The sequence below is a fragment of the Salvelinus fontinalis genome, chromosome 4 (assembly GCF_029448725.1).
Source record: "Salvelinus fontinalis isolate EN_2023a chromosome 4, ASM2944872v1, whole genome shotgun sequence".
Lineage (NCBI taxonomy): Eukaryota > Metazoa > Chordata > Actinopteri > Salmoniformes > Salmonidae > Salvelinus > Salvelinus fontinalis.
Window position 1 is genome coordinate 67,662,163 of NC_074668.1, and position 15,959 is coordinate 67,678,121.

The 15,959-nt window shown below is 44.9% G+C and overlaps 1 protein-coding gene across 3 annotated transcripts in view; it reads left to right on the forward strand.

Moving 5' to 3' along the window:
* zfhx3b (zinc finger homeobox 3b) overlaps nt 1-15,959 on the forward strand; it is a 413,258-nt gene that overhangs the window by 213,990 nt on the left and 183,309 nt on the right. The window contains exon 1 of one of the 3 annotated variants that reach the window (XM_055921128.1): nt 6,870-7,402. The exons of the other annotated variants lie outside the window; for them this stretch is intronic. The gene's annotated coding sequence lies outside the window, so the exon portion shown is untranslated. Of the gene's footprint in view, nt 1-6,869; nt 7,403-15,959 lie in introns of those variants that run through there. 3 annotated transcript variants of the gene reach the window in all.

Genomic DNA, 15,959 nt, shown 5'->3' on the forward strand with positions numbered 1-15,959 from the left:
TCATGATCATGAGCATGCAGGGTGGTTATAGCTGTAAACAACAGGCATTGACTCTTCATTGAGCTCTGCTCATAGTCACTTTCTAACTGTTGTTAGGAACTTTTTGTTCCCTACTTTAATATTGCTTTGAAGTATTAGAGAAGTCTAGCGATCCCAGTAGATATGGCTATGGACGAGAGAGCTGAGCTCCTGCAGTCATTGAGTCTGTCTCTAATTGTCATTCTTTCTTCATTTGGCTTAGTTTGGGCTCTTGTTTGTTCTCTTCTTGATCTGTTTTGATTTGTTCCATAACTGGCAACAAAAAAAGTTCCAGTTGACGTAGAAGAGAAGAGAAAGTGTCCACGTTTCTGAGCGAAGTCTTAACAAACTGAGGACACATTACGAGCAACACAAAATCGGAGGCGGAAGTCTCAACCAAGCTTTGTTTATTAATGCAGGTCACAAAGGTTGTTCAATAAGATTGGTTCATTTGTTATTTAGAAATCCTTTGTTCTCATGTGAAAGTGTGTCATACGTAGACAGATGATGAAATATTTATTCCTTGACTATTAGAGTGTTATTGTTTGTTTCGTTTTGTATTCTCCCCCTAATTTGCCAGTTGTACAGTTTTCTGTGAAAGTCTAACAAACGCACAACTTTAAGAAAGGTAGACCCTATCCTGTAGCCTTAATTAGAAGGAAATTGTAAACAGACGCATGCCTTTCGAAAAAAAAATGTAGGGGATTATCCATACTTTCTGACGGAGCGTTTGAAGTTTGGAGGGATTCTGAATCAGCACTGCTACATTGAGGCTCTTAGAGGACATTGTTGTCTTCAATTATTTTCTGTTATATTCTCGTCTGTATGAAGCTGGGGATCATTTATTATTTAAAGACGCAATCGTCGCTGTTTATCAGGGAGTTTTTAAACCGGGTTATCTTTATGCCGTAGTTTTATTAAAAGGAACAAAGCGTAATAAAGCATAGTTTCATATGGCTGCACGTCTCTCCAGCGCTGCGGCTCGGCTGCCTTTATTGTCATTTCATGCGAGAGATGCCAAGCACCAGCCACCAGCCACAAGACGAGATCTGACGAGTGTCACTGAGGCTTTAGCATGTACATACAGTACAGGGTAGTGCACAAACACAGCCCGCTACACTAACTACAATACACACACACTTAAACACAACCTGCTACACTAACTACAACATGCACACACACAAACATAGCCCGCTACACTAACTACAATAACAACACACATAAACACAACTTGCTACACTAACTACAACACACACACACGAACACAGCCCTCTACACTAACTACAACACACACACACGAACACAGCCCTCTACACTAACTACAACACACACACACGAACACAGCCCTCTACAATAACTACAACACACACACACGAACACAGCCCTCTACACTAACTACAACACACACACACGAACACAGCCCGCTACACTAACTACAACACACACACACGAACACAGCCCTCTACACTAACTACAACATGCACACACACAAACACAGCCCTCTACACTAACTACAACATGCACACACACAAACACAGCCCGCTACACTAACTACAACACACACACACGAACACAGCCCTCTACACTAACTACAACACACACACACGAACACAGCCCTCTACACTAACTACAACACACACACACAAACACAGCCCGCTACACTAACTACAACACACACATACACACACAAACACATGCGCGTGCACACACACACACATGCATGTTCCCCACCATATGTCATGGGTAACCACAGAGTGACAGCTGCTTGATTTTGTAAATGAATTAACCCTATGGGACCCAGTGAGTAACTAATACTATTTGTTCAAATATTGATCAGTGCCATGTCCCTTTAACTTGACTGGCTGGGGAGTGAGGGACATCAACGCAAACAGAAGTGGAAACGTGAAAACATCTTGTCTAGTTTTTACACACAGGAGCATCTGTGCTCCCCAGTGAGGTCGCTGTCTGTATCTGTTTGGTAGAGTTAAACAAGAGGGGATGGAGTCCCACTGAGGGACTGAAGAAGAATAGATATCTGGATGTTCAAGTCATGAGGTTCTCCATAGTAGTAAATGGTCTATTCATTGATATCATGAATCTATACATATTTAATTGACATGATTGTTACACTGATTTAAGTCCTCCACCTTGAGAATGAATATTATCTGTCTGAAAGCCCATCGCTTTTCTCTGTTCAAAACCCTTCACTGCATTCTCTCACACTCCCCATCAGCAGAAAAAGTGGCCTTCCTCAGCTTTCCATCTCCTAACCCTTTCATGGTGACTCTAGTGTCCAACCTCTCCACCTTGACTCCATTACTTCCCGTACTTAACTTCCCACTGAAGCCTTTACCCCGGAGTATTGGTGGATTAGTCCCGCCTTAACTGAAGTAGACGAACAGCGATCAATACCTGCTGTAAGCAGTCTGCCAGGGTCAGCTGACCCCTCTGTACCACCACTCCGGTATGACCAGTCAATTCCTGTCTGATAAATTCCGGCTGATTGACCTCTGGTGACCCTGGGCAGATAAGGTCAGTCTGGCCGGAGTGGCCTAGGAGCTCGGGGGCAGGGGGTTCAGGGTCCGGTCAGTGGGCCTGTCACATAATGAAGTAGTCACTATTGCTTTTCTGTCACTCAGCAATTACAAGGAGAGATATGGAGCTATAGATAGGTGCTGAATGCAGAGCAAGGCAATAAAACGGATTCCAGAAAATTGCATTGGGCAGACAGGGGACGTGTAAAGTGACATGTAAACTACTCTCATATGGACTGGTAATGACTGGGAGCAAGATGGATCGAGAGGGACTAGTCAAGTTCATGGGCATATTCAGAGACATACAGACACATTCAGACACATACAGACACATTCAGACACATACAGACACATTCAGACACATACAGACACATTCAGACACATACAGAAACATTCAGACACATTCAGACACATTCAGACACATACAGACACATTCAGACACATTCAGACACATTCAGACACATTCAGACACATACAGACACATACAGACACATACGGACATATTCAGACACATACAGACACATACAGACACATACAGACACATTCAGACACATACAGACACATTCAGACCTATACAGACACATTCAGACACATTCAGACACATACAGACACATACAGACACATTCAGACACATTCAGACCTATACAGACGCATTCAGACGCATTCAGACACATTCAGACACATTCAGACACATACAGACACATACAGACGCATTCAGACGCATACAGACACATCCAGACACATTCAGACACATTCAGACACATTCAGACACATTCAGACACATACAGACGCATTCAGACGCATTCAGACGCATTCAGACGCATACAGACACATACAGACACATTCAGACACATACAGACACATTCAGACACATTCAGACACATTCAGACACATTCAGACACATACAGACACATTCAGACACATTCAGACACATTCAGACACATTCAGACACATGCAAACATTGTTCATGAGGAGTGTTTTTAACCTCAACATGGCAAAATCTGCTGATTTATTTGATATACAGATGAATATACTTTTTTATAAAGATGTAAATAACAAATCATCTCCAACAGTCATGGCAGAATCTCCAACAAAATGTGAGCTCTTTATCTTTATTTTACTTCACTCTTTTGAGGATAAGTTGTTGACTGAAGTCAAATGATTTAGTTGATTGTTTTCTTCAACACTCGGGTATCCACTTTGTTTCTAATGAAGTGCTCAACAAGTTAGTCACACCAATATCACCCGCTATCTGTAATAGATCCTGTGTGTTTTGGGCAGAGTATGCTGTTAGCTATAATTACCTGGCTGGTGTTCCCAGTCACTGGGCCACCCAGGGGCTGTAGACGTCATAGTTGTGCTCCCTCCCACGGCCCGTGTCTCCACTGAGCAGGTCAGGTCAGGGGCTGGGGAATCCCCCCAGTCAGCCCAGCCAGTCAGCCCAGCCAGTCAGCCCAGCTCAGCTGCCACCATCTGAGACCCTCCACATTCCTCTGTCCACTAACTATTTAGTTATCAGTGATTTGGTTAAGTGGAATTGACTTTTATCTGCAGAGTGCTGTGGGGCTGCCACCGGCGATACACATTCCCCCTTCCCCAGCCTGTGTCTTGTCTTAGCCTGGTGTCACATCCAGCACATTGCTATTGGCAGCTGAGCCAGGCCTGATCAATAACCAGGTCAGGGATGGCCCACGGCCCTGCTGTGCTCTAGGGTGGGACGTATTGATCTCTCATACACTCCCACAGGTCGCCTTGCCTGCCTCACCGTGGAGTCATGGCCAGAGAGAGAGAGGGAGAGAAAGAGAGAGAGGGAGGGAGAGAGAGGTATAGTAGAGAGAGGTATAGAGAGGTAGAGAGAGGGAGAGAGAGGGGGGGAGAGAGAGAGAAAGCGAGAGGGAGCGAGAGAGAGAGGGAAAGGGTGATGGAGAGGGAGATGGAGGGAGATGGAGGAGAGAGGGAGAGGGAGATGGAGGGAGATGGAGGAGAGAGGGAGAGGGATAGGGAGAGGGAGAGGGAGAGGGAGAGGGAGGGAGATGGAGGAGAGAGGGAGAGGGAGAGGGAGACGGAGAGGGAGAGAGATGGAGGAGAGAGGGAGAGGGAGAGGGAGATGGAGGAGAGAGGGAGAGGGAGAGGGAGAGGGAGAGGGAGAGGGAGAGGGAGAGGGAGAGGGAGAGGGAGGAGAGAGGGAGAGGGAGAGGGAGAGGGAGCCTGCAAGACAAATACACATGGCTACTGTGTGTGTGTTCGCAATGAGTCATGCTCACACATGCGTGCACTTACCCTTTCTCTATACATGTATCCTACATAGAAAACCCTTTCTCTTTCACGTTTTAGCCACTCAACTTGAGCAAAAACAACTATTATTTATGTCTGAGTGTTGCTGTTATTGGTCTTATAAATATGAAAATAATAAAACTTTGAAAATGAATGGTCCAATTGATTAAATAAATGATAAGGTAATAAGAGCATATTCTCTGAGAGTACTTCAGACCTGTATGACAAATAGATAAGGAGGGTTTATAAAATGGACTCAAATGCAATGAAAAAATTAAAAAAAAAGGTCAAAGATTAAAGTAATGCTCATTTCATAGTTGTTTAGGGTGCAAAAGAAAAATGGGTTATGCCTAAGAAAAGACTCAAAGGCTCCTTCTGGTATGAATGTAATGAAATGCTATAGCACCAAACATTGTAAAGCTGGGCCCAACTTCATTAACTCAGTATTGTGAGCTATGAGTGCACCAGATGTTAGATGATCCTGAAAGTACACAGCCCCCGCGCCTCCCTGCGCCTCTCCATCCACCCCCTTTCTGCTCTTTCTCTCTCTGCTCCTGCTATCTCACTTTCTCTCTTTCTCCTTCTTTCTTTCTCTCTCTCTCTCTGATGGGAGGAGCATCTTAGGAGTTACCCCGCCCTCTCATTGCCGTGGCCAATGAGCTGAGGCCTGGTTGTTTTTGTTGCAGTTTTAAATGCTGCTCCCCGGAGCTCCTCATCAGCAACATAATAAGAGCTCTTGGGAACAATTTAACATGGGCTTCAACTCAGGTCTAACCACAGAGGTAAAAATAATCGTAAAAATGTTGCCAAATAGAGGGGGTTCCAAAGGGACCATTCAGATATCACAGACTGTCTGCCTCCCCTCGTCCTTTATTCCCTAACTAAAGCTCTGTCACTCTGGAGCTGTCACAAGCCTAGCCTATGACAAGCGCATTTACTCAGCCTCGCACACACCAGGCCCATGTGGAATTCAAATATCTTGTGTACATATTTCTTTCCAAGGAATTGACAGTTGAATAAATATGTGTTGTCTAAGTGACTTTGTTGTTGTGTATGAGAGATCCTTTGCAGAACACGCAATTATGAGCGTTATTACAGGAATATGTCTTGTTCTGGTTACAGGGAAATTAAGTTTCTCCAGAAATCTTTTTCATTTCTGATTTTAAAAGCCTACAGTAGTACGAGAGGAGAAATTACACCGAGCAATGCGTTTATTACTTAATACAATCTGGAAATCATACGATTGTGTCCTGCGGTAATACAAATAATTATATATTAATTTAGTTTGCTCTAAAACAGCTTATTAAAGATTTCTAAGGCTTGATAGAAGCCATATTGTCCTGTTTTTCCCTTTATGAAAGATAATTATTTTTTGCTATGAGTCAGCGGGAGGGAACACACAAAGTGCTACACGTACAGTGCATTTAGAAAGTATTCAGACCCCGTTGACTTTTTCCACATTTTGTTACGTTACCGCCTTATTCTAAAATGGATCAAATAGAATTTTTTTCCTCATAAAATACCCCATAATGACAAAACAAAAACAGTTTTTTTGAAACGTAACAAAATGTGGAAAAAGTCAAGGGTCTGAATACTTTCCGAATGCACTGTACATACACTACAACACATTGTATTATACCTTTGGCCTCAACTGTTTTGGTTCGTATGTTCATTTTTCTCATGGTGCTTTTTTTGTCGTCTTCTTCTTTTTCCAGGTGGCACTGTCATCCTGATAGGCAGTCTGGATCACTGTCATCCTGATAGGCAGTCTGGATCGCTGTCATCCTGATAGGCAGTTTGGATCACTGTCATCCTGATAGGCAGTCTGGATCACTGTCATCCTGATAGGCAGTCTGTATCACTGTCATCCTGATAGGCAGTCTGGATCACTGTCATCCTGATAGGCAGTCTGGATCGCTGTCATCCTGATAGGCAGTCTGGATCACTGTCATCCTGATAGGCAGTCTGGATCACTGTCATCCTGATAGGCAGTCTGGATCGCTGTCATCCTGATAGGCAGTTTGGATCACTGTCATCCTGATAGGCAGTCTGGATCGCTGTCATCCTGATAGGCAGTTTGGATCACTGTCATCCTGATAGGCAGTCTGGATCGCTGTCATCCTGATAGGCAGTTTGGATCACTGTCATCCTGATAGGCAGTCTGGATCGCTGTCATCCTGATAGGCAGTTTGGATCACTGTCATCCTGATAGGCAGTCTGTATCACTGTCATCCTGATAGGCAGTCTGTATCTCTTGTGACACGCGAATCTTGTATTCCCAACACAATAGCTTTGGAAAACCCTGGAAATACCTGGATTCTTTAGGAGTACATCACCAAACTGATCAAGGTGCCCAGGCACCAGATCCTATAGCTTTACATTATAGCTTTATTATTTTTGAATATACCAAGAAAGAATACAGTCTGAACGTTAGTAATAGCCTGTGGCCATCCGTCCACCAACCAACCTGCTGTGACTGAGAGGGCGTGACCTTTCAGCCTGACGGCTTCAAACAGACACTTGAAAAGCGGGAGAGGCTTCCGTGCGGCGACGGCTCAAACCAAACACCCCATCAGGTAAGGCTGTGAAGTACCCCCTGCTTCTGCTGACCGGGCCCTAAGCCCTTTAACTCATTCTGGACTTTGAAGCTGGCCAGTCCCCCAGCCGCCTCCCAGCAGCCCCCCAGCCCGTGTCCCCTCACATAGTCTGCTCCCCCTAGGAGGCAGAATGTAGGAAAGTCTGCTGATAAACGGCCTGCTTTCATGCTCTGCTCTCCTGTTTGTTCCCCTCGGATTAGAGGCTCTGAATATGTGAACGTTGTTTGATTGATAGATGCTCACCCTGAGCTCTTTACTGACCCCCTGCAGGCACTGACCAGAGAGAGCAGAGCTGCTGCACATGTGGTGGGGAAATGTGTGGCCACTCTGCCAGGGTGACAGGGGAGGGCGGGGAAAGCTCATCAAACACACACACGCTCTCGTACCTACAGTACCAGTCAAAAGTTTGGACACACCTACTCATTCAGGGGTTTTTCTTTATTTTGACTATTTTCTACATTGTAGAATAATAGAGAAGACATCAAAACTATAAAATAACACATATGGATTCATGTAGTAACCAAAAAAGTGTTAAACAAATCAAAAGTTAATTTGTGAACTTTCTTTCCTTCTTAATGCGTTTGAGCCAATCAGTTGTGTTGTAACATGGTAGGGGTGGTATACAGAAGATACTTATATTTGGTAAAAGACAGCTCAAATAAGCAAAGAGAAAGGACAGTCCATCGTTACTTTAAGACATGAAGGTCATTCAATCTGGAAAATTTCAAGAACTTTTAAAGTTTATTCAAGTGCAGTCGCAAAAACCATCAAGTGCTATGATGAAACTGGCTCTCATGAGGACCGCCACAGGAAAGGAAGACCCAGAGTTACCTCTGCTGCAAAGGATAAGTTCATTAGAATTACCAGCCTCAGAAATTGCAGCCCAAATACACTGCTCAAAAAAATAAAGGGAACACTTAAACAACACAATGTAACTCCAAGTCAATCACACTTCTGTGAAATCAAACTGTCCACTTAGGAAGCAACACTGATTGACAATAAATTTCACATGCTGTTGGGCAAATGGAATAGACAAAAGGTGGAAATTATAGGCAATTAGCAAGACACCCCCAATAAAGGAGTGGTTCTGCAGGTGGTGACCATAGACCACTTCTCAGTTCCTATGCTTCCTGGCTGATGTTTTGGTCACTTTTGAATGCTGGCGGTGCTTTCACTCTAGTGGTAGCATGAGACGGAGTCTATAACCCACACAAGTGGCTCAGGTAGTGCAGCTCATCCAGGATGGCACATCAATGCGAGCTGTGGCAAGAAGGTTTGGTGTGTCTGTCAGCGTAGTGTTCAGAGCATGGAGGCGCTACCAGGAGACAGGCCAGTACATCAGGAGACGTGGAGGAGGCCGTAGGAGGGCAACAACCCAGCAGCAGGACCGCTACCTCGGCCTTTGTGCAAGGAGGAGCACTGCCAGAGCCCTGCAAAATGACCTCCAGCAGGCCACAAATGTGCATGTGTCTGCTCAAACGGTCAGGAACAGACTCCATGAGGGTGGTATGAGGGCCCGACGTCCACAGGTGGGGGTTGTGCTTACAGCCCAACACCGTGCAGGACGTTTGGCATTTGCCAGAGAACACCAAGATTGGCAAATTCGCCACTGGCGCCCTGTGCTCTTCACAGATGAAAGCAGGTTCACACACACATGTGACAGACGTGACAGAGTCTGGAGACGCCGTGGAGAACGTTTTGCTGCCTGCAACATCCTCCAGCATGACCGGTTTGGTGGTGGGTCAGTCATGGTGTGGGGTGGCATTTCTTTGGGGGGCCGCACAGCCCTCCATGTGCTCGCCAGAGGTAGCCTGACTGCCATTAGGTACCGAGATGAGCTCCTCAGACCCTTTGTGAGACCATATGCTGGTGCGGTTGGCCCTGGGTTCCTCCTAATGCAAGACAATGCTAGACCTCATGTGGCTGGAGTGTGTCAGCAGTTCCTGCAAGAGGAAGGCATTGATGCTATGGACTGGCCCGCCCGTTCCCCAGACCTGAATCCAATTGAGCACATCTGGGACATCATGTCTCGCTCCATCCACCAACGCCATGTTGCACCACAGACTGTCCAGGAGTTGGCGGATGCTTTAGTCCAGGTCTGGGAGGAGATCCCTCAGGAGACCATCCGCCACCTCATCAGGAGCATGCCCAGGCATTGTAGGGAGGTCATACAGGCACATGGAGGCCACACACACTACTGAGCCTCATTTTGACTTGTTTTAAGGACATTACATCAAAGTTGGATCAGCCTGTAGTGTGGTTTTCCACTTTAATTTTGAGTGTGACTCCAAATCCAGACCTCCATGGGTTGATAAATTTGATTTCCATTGATAATTTTTGTGTGATTTTGTTGTCAGCACATTCAACTATGTAAAGAAAAAAGTATTTAATAAGAATATGTCATTCATTCAGATCTAGGATGTGTTATTTTAGTGTTCCCTTTATTTTTTTTGAGCAGTGTAAATGCTTCACAAAGTTTAAGTAAGACACATATCAACATCAACTGTTCAGAGGAGACTGCGTGAATCAGGTCTTCATGGTCGAATTGCTGCAAAGAAACCACTACTAAATGACACCAATAATAAGAAAAGATTTGCTTGGGCCAAGAAACATGAGCAATTCACATTGGAGTGGTGGAAATCTGTCCTTTGGTCTGATGAGTCCAAATTTGCGATTTTTGGTTCCAATCACCTTGTCTTTGTGAGACGCACAGTAGATGAACAGAGGATCTCCGCCTGTGTAGTTCCCACCGTGAAGCATGGAGGAAGAGGTGTGATGGTGTGGGGGTGCTTTGCTGGTGACACTGACAGTGATTTATTTAGAATTCAAGGCACACTTAACAAGCATGGCTATCACAGTATTCTGCAGCGATATGCCATCCCATCTGGGACTATCATTTGTTTTTCAACAGGACAATGACCCAACACACCTCCAGGCTGTGTAAGGGCTATTTGACCAAGAATGAGGGTAATAAAGTGCTGCATCAGATGACCTGGCCTCTACAATCACCCGACCTCAACCCAATTGGGATGGTTTGGGATGAGGTGGACCGCAGAGTGAAGGAAAAGCAGCCAACAAGTACTCAGCATATGTGGGAACTCCTTCAAGACTGTTGGAAAGTATTCCAGGTTAAGCTGGTTGAGAAAATGCCAGGAGTGTGCAAAGCTGGCGTCAAGGCAAAGGGTGGCTACTTTGAAGAATCTCAAATATAAAATATATTGTGATTTGTTTAACCACTTTTTTCATTACTATATGATTCCATATGTATTATTTCAGTGTTGATATCTTCACTATTATTCTACAATGTAGAAAATAGTAAAAAAATAAAAAATAAAAAAACTTGAATGAGTAGGTGTGTCCAAATATTTGACTGGTACTGTATATGCACACATAAACGTTTGTTTGAACATATACACACATGTATGCATATTCTTTTGAAGGCATACAAATACACACATTCATGTTGTAGCAGGAGGCTTTTTTCTGGTGTTTTAAGTAAAGGGGATTGACAGTCCCAAGACACGGGTGCTTTTCAGTTCATTATGGGCAAAAAAGCATTTTCCAGCAGATGAAATGTCATCTCTGGTCATTAGTAAAGCCAAGGGTGGGTGGGTGGGTGTTCACATGCATGTGTGTGTAAGCTTTTCAGTGTGTATGTGTGCAGGGAATGTGTACATGCATGTTTGCGCTGTGTGGCGCATAGGTTCAGAGGTCCGTATTTCCATACAGAGTGACTCTGGGAGAGATGGATCTGGGCTGGGTTTCAATCTGCTACTGGCACAGCTACCTAGCTGCACAGATGAAGGAGATACAGTGATGCTTTACTGGGATCTGATACCATATGAACACGGTCAGACTAATGGAGGTGTCATTTAACTTTTACTCTTCTTGATTCACAACATAATTATCACCTTACCTGTCATCAATAGTATTTTGTACTCATATATTTCACAGCGCTATTTTCTAATAGCATATTAGTTACACACAATATGAGTTCCCAATGGCATCGTGCAACCATATCTAGTCGGTGGTAAACACTAAATCCCACTTCACATGATGTTAAATCACTATGTGATTAGGAAATCTGCATGATTTAGGAGAACATTTGGTATTTTTGCATTCACTCTTTGTTATTATGTCATGGAATCAGAGCTACTGAAGCACATTGCAAATACTGAAGCACATACACTGTATACCTGTATTGCAAAGCTGGAAGGGTTTCTTCCACACAATAGACAAAACAGCAAAGAGATACTAGCTCTTCAGCTACTGTGAATTAGGTTATTTTCTGCTCTAAATAATCCTGATTGAAAGTAAATGGTGTTTATAGAATTAAGTAAATGAAAAGAAAACATGGCAGACAAAGTGGCGTGCAGGATGCAGGAGAGGATCACTATCAGCCAGCCTCTGCTGAGCTGAGGGCCTTTGTTTGAAAAGTTCAAAGTCATTTTTCAAAATTTAGGTCACCGCAAATTATAAGTACACTGCAGCGAGCCATCATTTGTGAAAGAAAGAAAGAGAAAACGAGAGGGAAAGATAAGTAACCTAACAGATCTAATTTTGAGCTTTCTTATGAGTCCTTAAGGGTTACATGTTTTTATATTTGTGTGAGTGTGTGGAAAATAAAACACTTCTAAGCATTAGGAGAGACAATATCCATCTTTGTGGAGCTAATTAAGGACGTGATCTGAAATGTATTTTGTGAGCAGCCCGTTGCGTTGCGGGGCCTGAAGGGTCAGCTGGTTCACAATAGGACAAAGATAATGCAGCAGGAGTCAGAGGCGGAGAAGGCTCCAGTCAGGGGGATAACTCCCCCCCTCGCCCCCTCCACCACCCCTCCTCCCTGTCCTGTGTGCTGCTGATGGAGCAGGGCTCCTAGCCCAGGGCTCCTAGCTCCCACCACACCAGGCCCTGCTCTGTTCTGCATGTGTGCTGCTGATGGAGCAGGGCTCCTAGCCCAGGGCTCCTAGCTCCCACCACACCAGGCCCTGCTCTGTTCTGCATGTGTGCTGCTGATGGAGCAGGGCTCCTAGCTCCCACAACACCAGGCCCTGCTCTGTTCTGCATGTGTGCTGCTGATGGAGCAGGGCTCCTAGCCCAGGGCTCCTAGCTCCCAAACACCAGGCCCTGCTCTGTTCTGCATGTGTGCTGCTGATGGAGCAGGGCTCCTAGCTCCCACCACACCAGGCCCTGCTCTGTTCTGCATGTGTGCTGCTGATGGAGCAGGGCTCCTAGCTCCCACCACACCAGGCCCTGCTCTGTTCTGCATGTGTGCTGCTGATGGAGCAGGGCTCCTAGCTCCCACAACACCAGGCCCTGCTCTGTTCTGCATGTGGGCTGCTGATGGAGCAGGGCTCCTAGCCCAGGGCTCCTAGCTCCCACAACACCAGGCCCTGCTCTGTTCTGCATGTGTGCTGCTGATGGAGCAGGGCTCCTAGCCCAGGGCTCCTAGCTCCCACAACACCAGGCCCTGCTCTGTTCTGCATGTGTGCTGCTGATGGAGCAGGGCTCCTAGCTCCCACCACACCAGGCCCTGCTCTGTTCTGCATGTGTGCTGCTGATGGAGCACGGCTCCTAGCTCCCACAACACCAGGCCCTGCTCTGTTCTGCATGTGTGCTGCTGATGGAGCAGGGCTCCTAGCTCCCACAACACCAGGCCCTGCTCTGTTCTGCATGTGTGCTGCTGATGGAGCAGGGCTCCTAGCTCCCACCACACCAGGCCCTGCTCTGTTCTGCATGTGTGCTGCTGATGGAGCAGGGCTCCTAGCTCCCACAACACCAGGCCCTGCTCTGTTCTGCATGTGTGCTGCTGATGGAGCAGGGCTCCTAGCTCCCACAACACCAGGCCCTGCTCTGTTCTGCATGTGGGCATGCTGATGGAGCAGGGCTCCTAGCTCCCACAACACCAGGCCCTGCTCTGTTCTGCATGTGGGCATGCTGATGGAGCAGGGCTCCTAGCTCCCACAACACCAGGCCCTGCTCTGTTCTGCATGTGGGCTGCTGATGGAGCAGGGCTCCTAGCCCAGGGCTCCTAGCTCCCACCACACCAGGCCCTGCTCTGTTCTGCATGTGGGCTGCTGCTCCACACTGCTCTGCTCTGCAGTCAGGGTTGCTCCCTTTGTGCTGGCCCTCTTTGGCCTCCCGGTAAAAAAAGACATGCATGATTTCATACATGAAAGATATATGTAATTGGACAGCAGGGCCTATACAACACATTTACAATTCTAAACAGAATATGTTAAAAGCAATTCCCCTCTATCTCCACTGCTCCTTTTTTCCCGGAAATGTATTTGTACATATCATAAAATGCACACAAAATACAAAAAAACAACACAACACAGATTATCACACTTTTATTTGCATGCATGATATTACATGTGGATGTTGAAAGAGAGCAGATGGAGTTAATCTATCTGTATGTTCTAGTTGATCCCAGCATGGTTCAGACTGCTGTGTTCTGTGTAGTTTTAGTAGAGAACATAGTGGACACATTCTCACTATTATACCAAGAGCCTAACCTAATAGTATTATTACATTTCAGGACACAGAATTAAACCATTTAAATAGTAGACATCTAATGATTTCAAGTTCAAGTTTTTAAGTCAAGTTCAAGACAGGCCAGTAATCATCCTGTGATCATTGGAGTCATTGGAGTTAAACAAATGCACATGTTTCATCCTCTAAGCAATGAGGGGAATGTCACAAAGCTGCCTGTCAGTTGACCACAGGGAGGAGATGACCTTTTCCATGCCACACATTGTTTTTGTTGTTATTAATGTGTCCTATTTTACTGTGTAGATATGCATCAAAATAAAGTGGATTTAATCACATTAAAATTAAACTAATAAATTGGACAGGTCACGTACAGACACCAGATTTAGGCTGATGCCTTAAGTACCCTTTCAAATCCTGACTGAATAAACTGTAGAAATGTTGTATTACCTAGAGGGTCCCGTGTGACTCAGTTGGTAGAGCATGGCGCTTGCATCGCCAGAGTTGTGGGTTCGTTTCCCACTGGGGACCAGTATGAAAATGTATCCACTCACTAATGTAAGTTGTTCTGTATAAGAGTGTCTGCTAAATGACTAAAATGTACATGTTAGGTGGGCATGTGTGTTGTCCCTGGTAGGGTCTGAACCCACCCCTCCTATAGTGTTAATGTAGTGCCAAGGTTAACACCTCTGCCTTTAATTGCGTTAACAAGCTCACACCTAGCCAGGGAATGGCCTCACTAATCACTTGCGTTTATTGGCCCCGGGGCCCCAAAGGCAAGCTAGGCCCCGCCTCTCTAGGGCCACAGGCATGCTGACAGGGGACGCTCAGCGTTCGGTCCCCCCCCTCTAAAAACATAGGTGGGATCACCTTCCATGGAGCTGAGGTCGAGGGGGTAGGAGGGCTGGCGGGGGTTAAGCGTCCCATAATTCAGAGATAGTCACTGTGGTCACCAGCAATTACTCCCAGTCCACATGGCTCCACTGCTCAGGCTATGGCTGACAGGCTGCACCTCAGGAAGTTTTAGAGGGGCAGAAAGAGAGGAGTTTGTGTTTCAGTTGTTTCACCGTTGGTTCATACAGATCAAGGACAGTCCGCTGCGTGGGTGTTAATGTGTAGTGCATGCCAATGTCAATTGTACAGTAGGATGAATGATCATTCCACTTCCCTTAAACGCTATCCTTTCACTGACGACATTTTTTTTTACAATGAAAATAAGCTTTTTTATTTTCAATTAACAATTGAAGATGCATGCGGCCTCATTGAATGTTTTGTTTTATGTTTTGATAAGTGAACAAGAAGCCATTTAAATAAGAAGCTATGATATTTCAGGCAGGGGAAACAAACAAACAAAACAGGATAATATTAAAATATTTCACTAATTTACAAATCACTGACATAATCAGCATAATTATTAGTATCATCATCATCATCATCATCATCAATGTCGTCATTTGCATTAAGACCATCATCATTACCTTCACCATAGTCCTTCTGATTTAAATTAGATCAACTTTAATTTGATGAGCTCTAACTTAATAAGGAAATCAAAGGTTATCCTCAACGTGTGCCCTTTGACGCACATGACTTAATCGCCAATGCATGTTTTCCTAATTAGGGCGTTGTTACCATGCATAATTACTATTACCTGGAATGTAGTAGGTATACCTGTAGGTTACACACTTGGGGATTTTAAATTCTTAACGATAGCTGGCGAATTATGATAGCCTATTGAAATTGTTAGTTTGTTCTCATTCAAATACAAATGTTGATGCTCAATAATCAGTAGGCTATAAGAGTTAGAATAGGAGTTATAATAGTATTGCGTAATGTGATTCATTTTTCTACCTTGATATTATGACATCTGAAGAGATTGAAAACATATACTTTGTTCAATATAATCAGTAAATAAGCCTTCATTTCCATATCGAATGTTAATCAACAAATCAGTCATACATTTGTATTTTTGTCATTTCAGCTTAGGTATTTGTGGTTATTTTGTTGGTATTTGGGTTGTAGAAAAGGCAGGATTTCCTGACGGCAA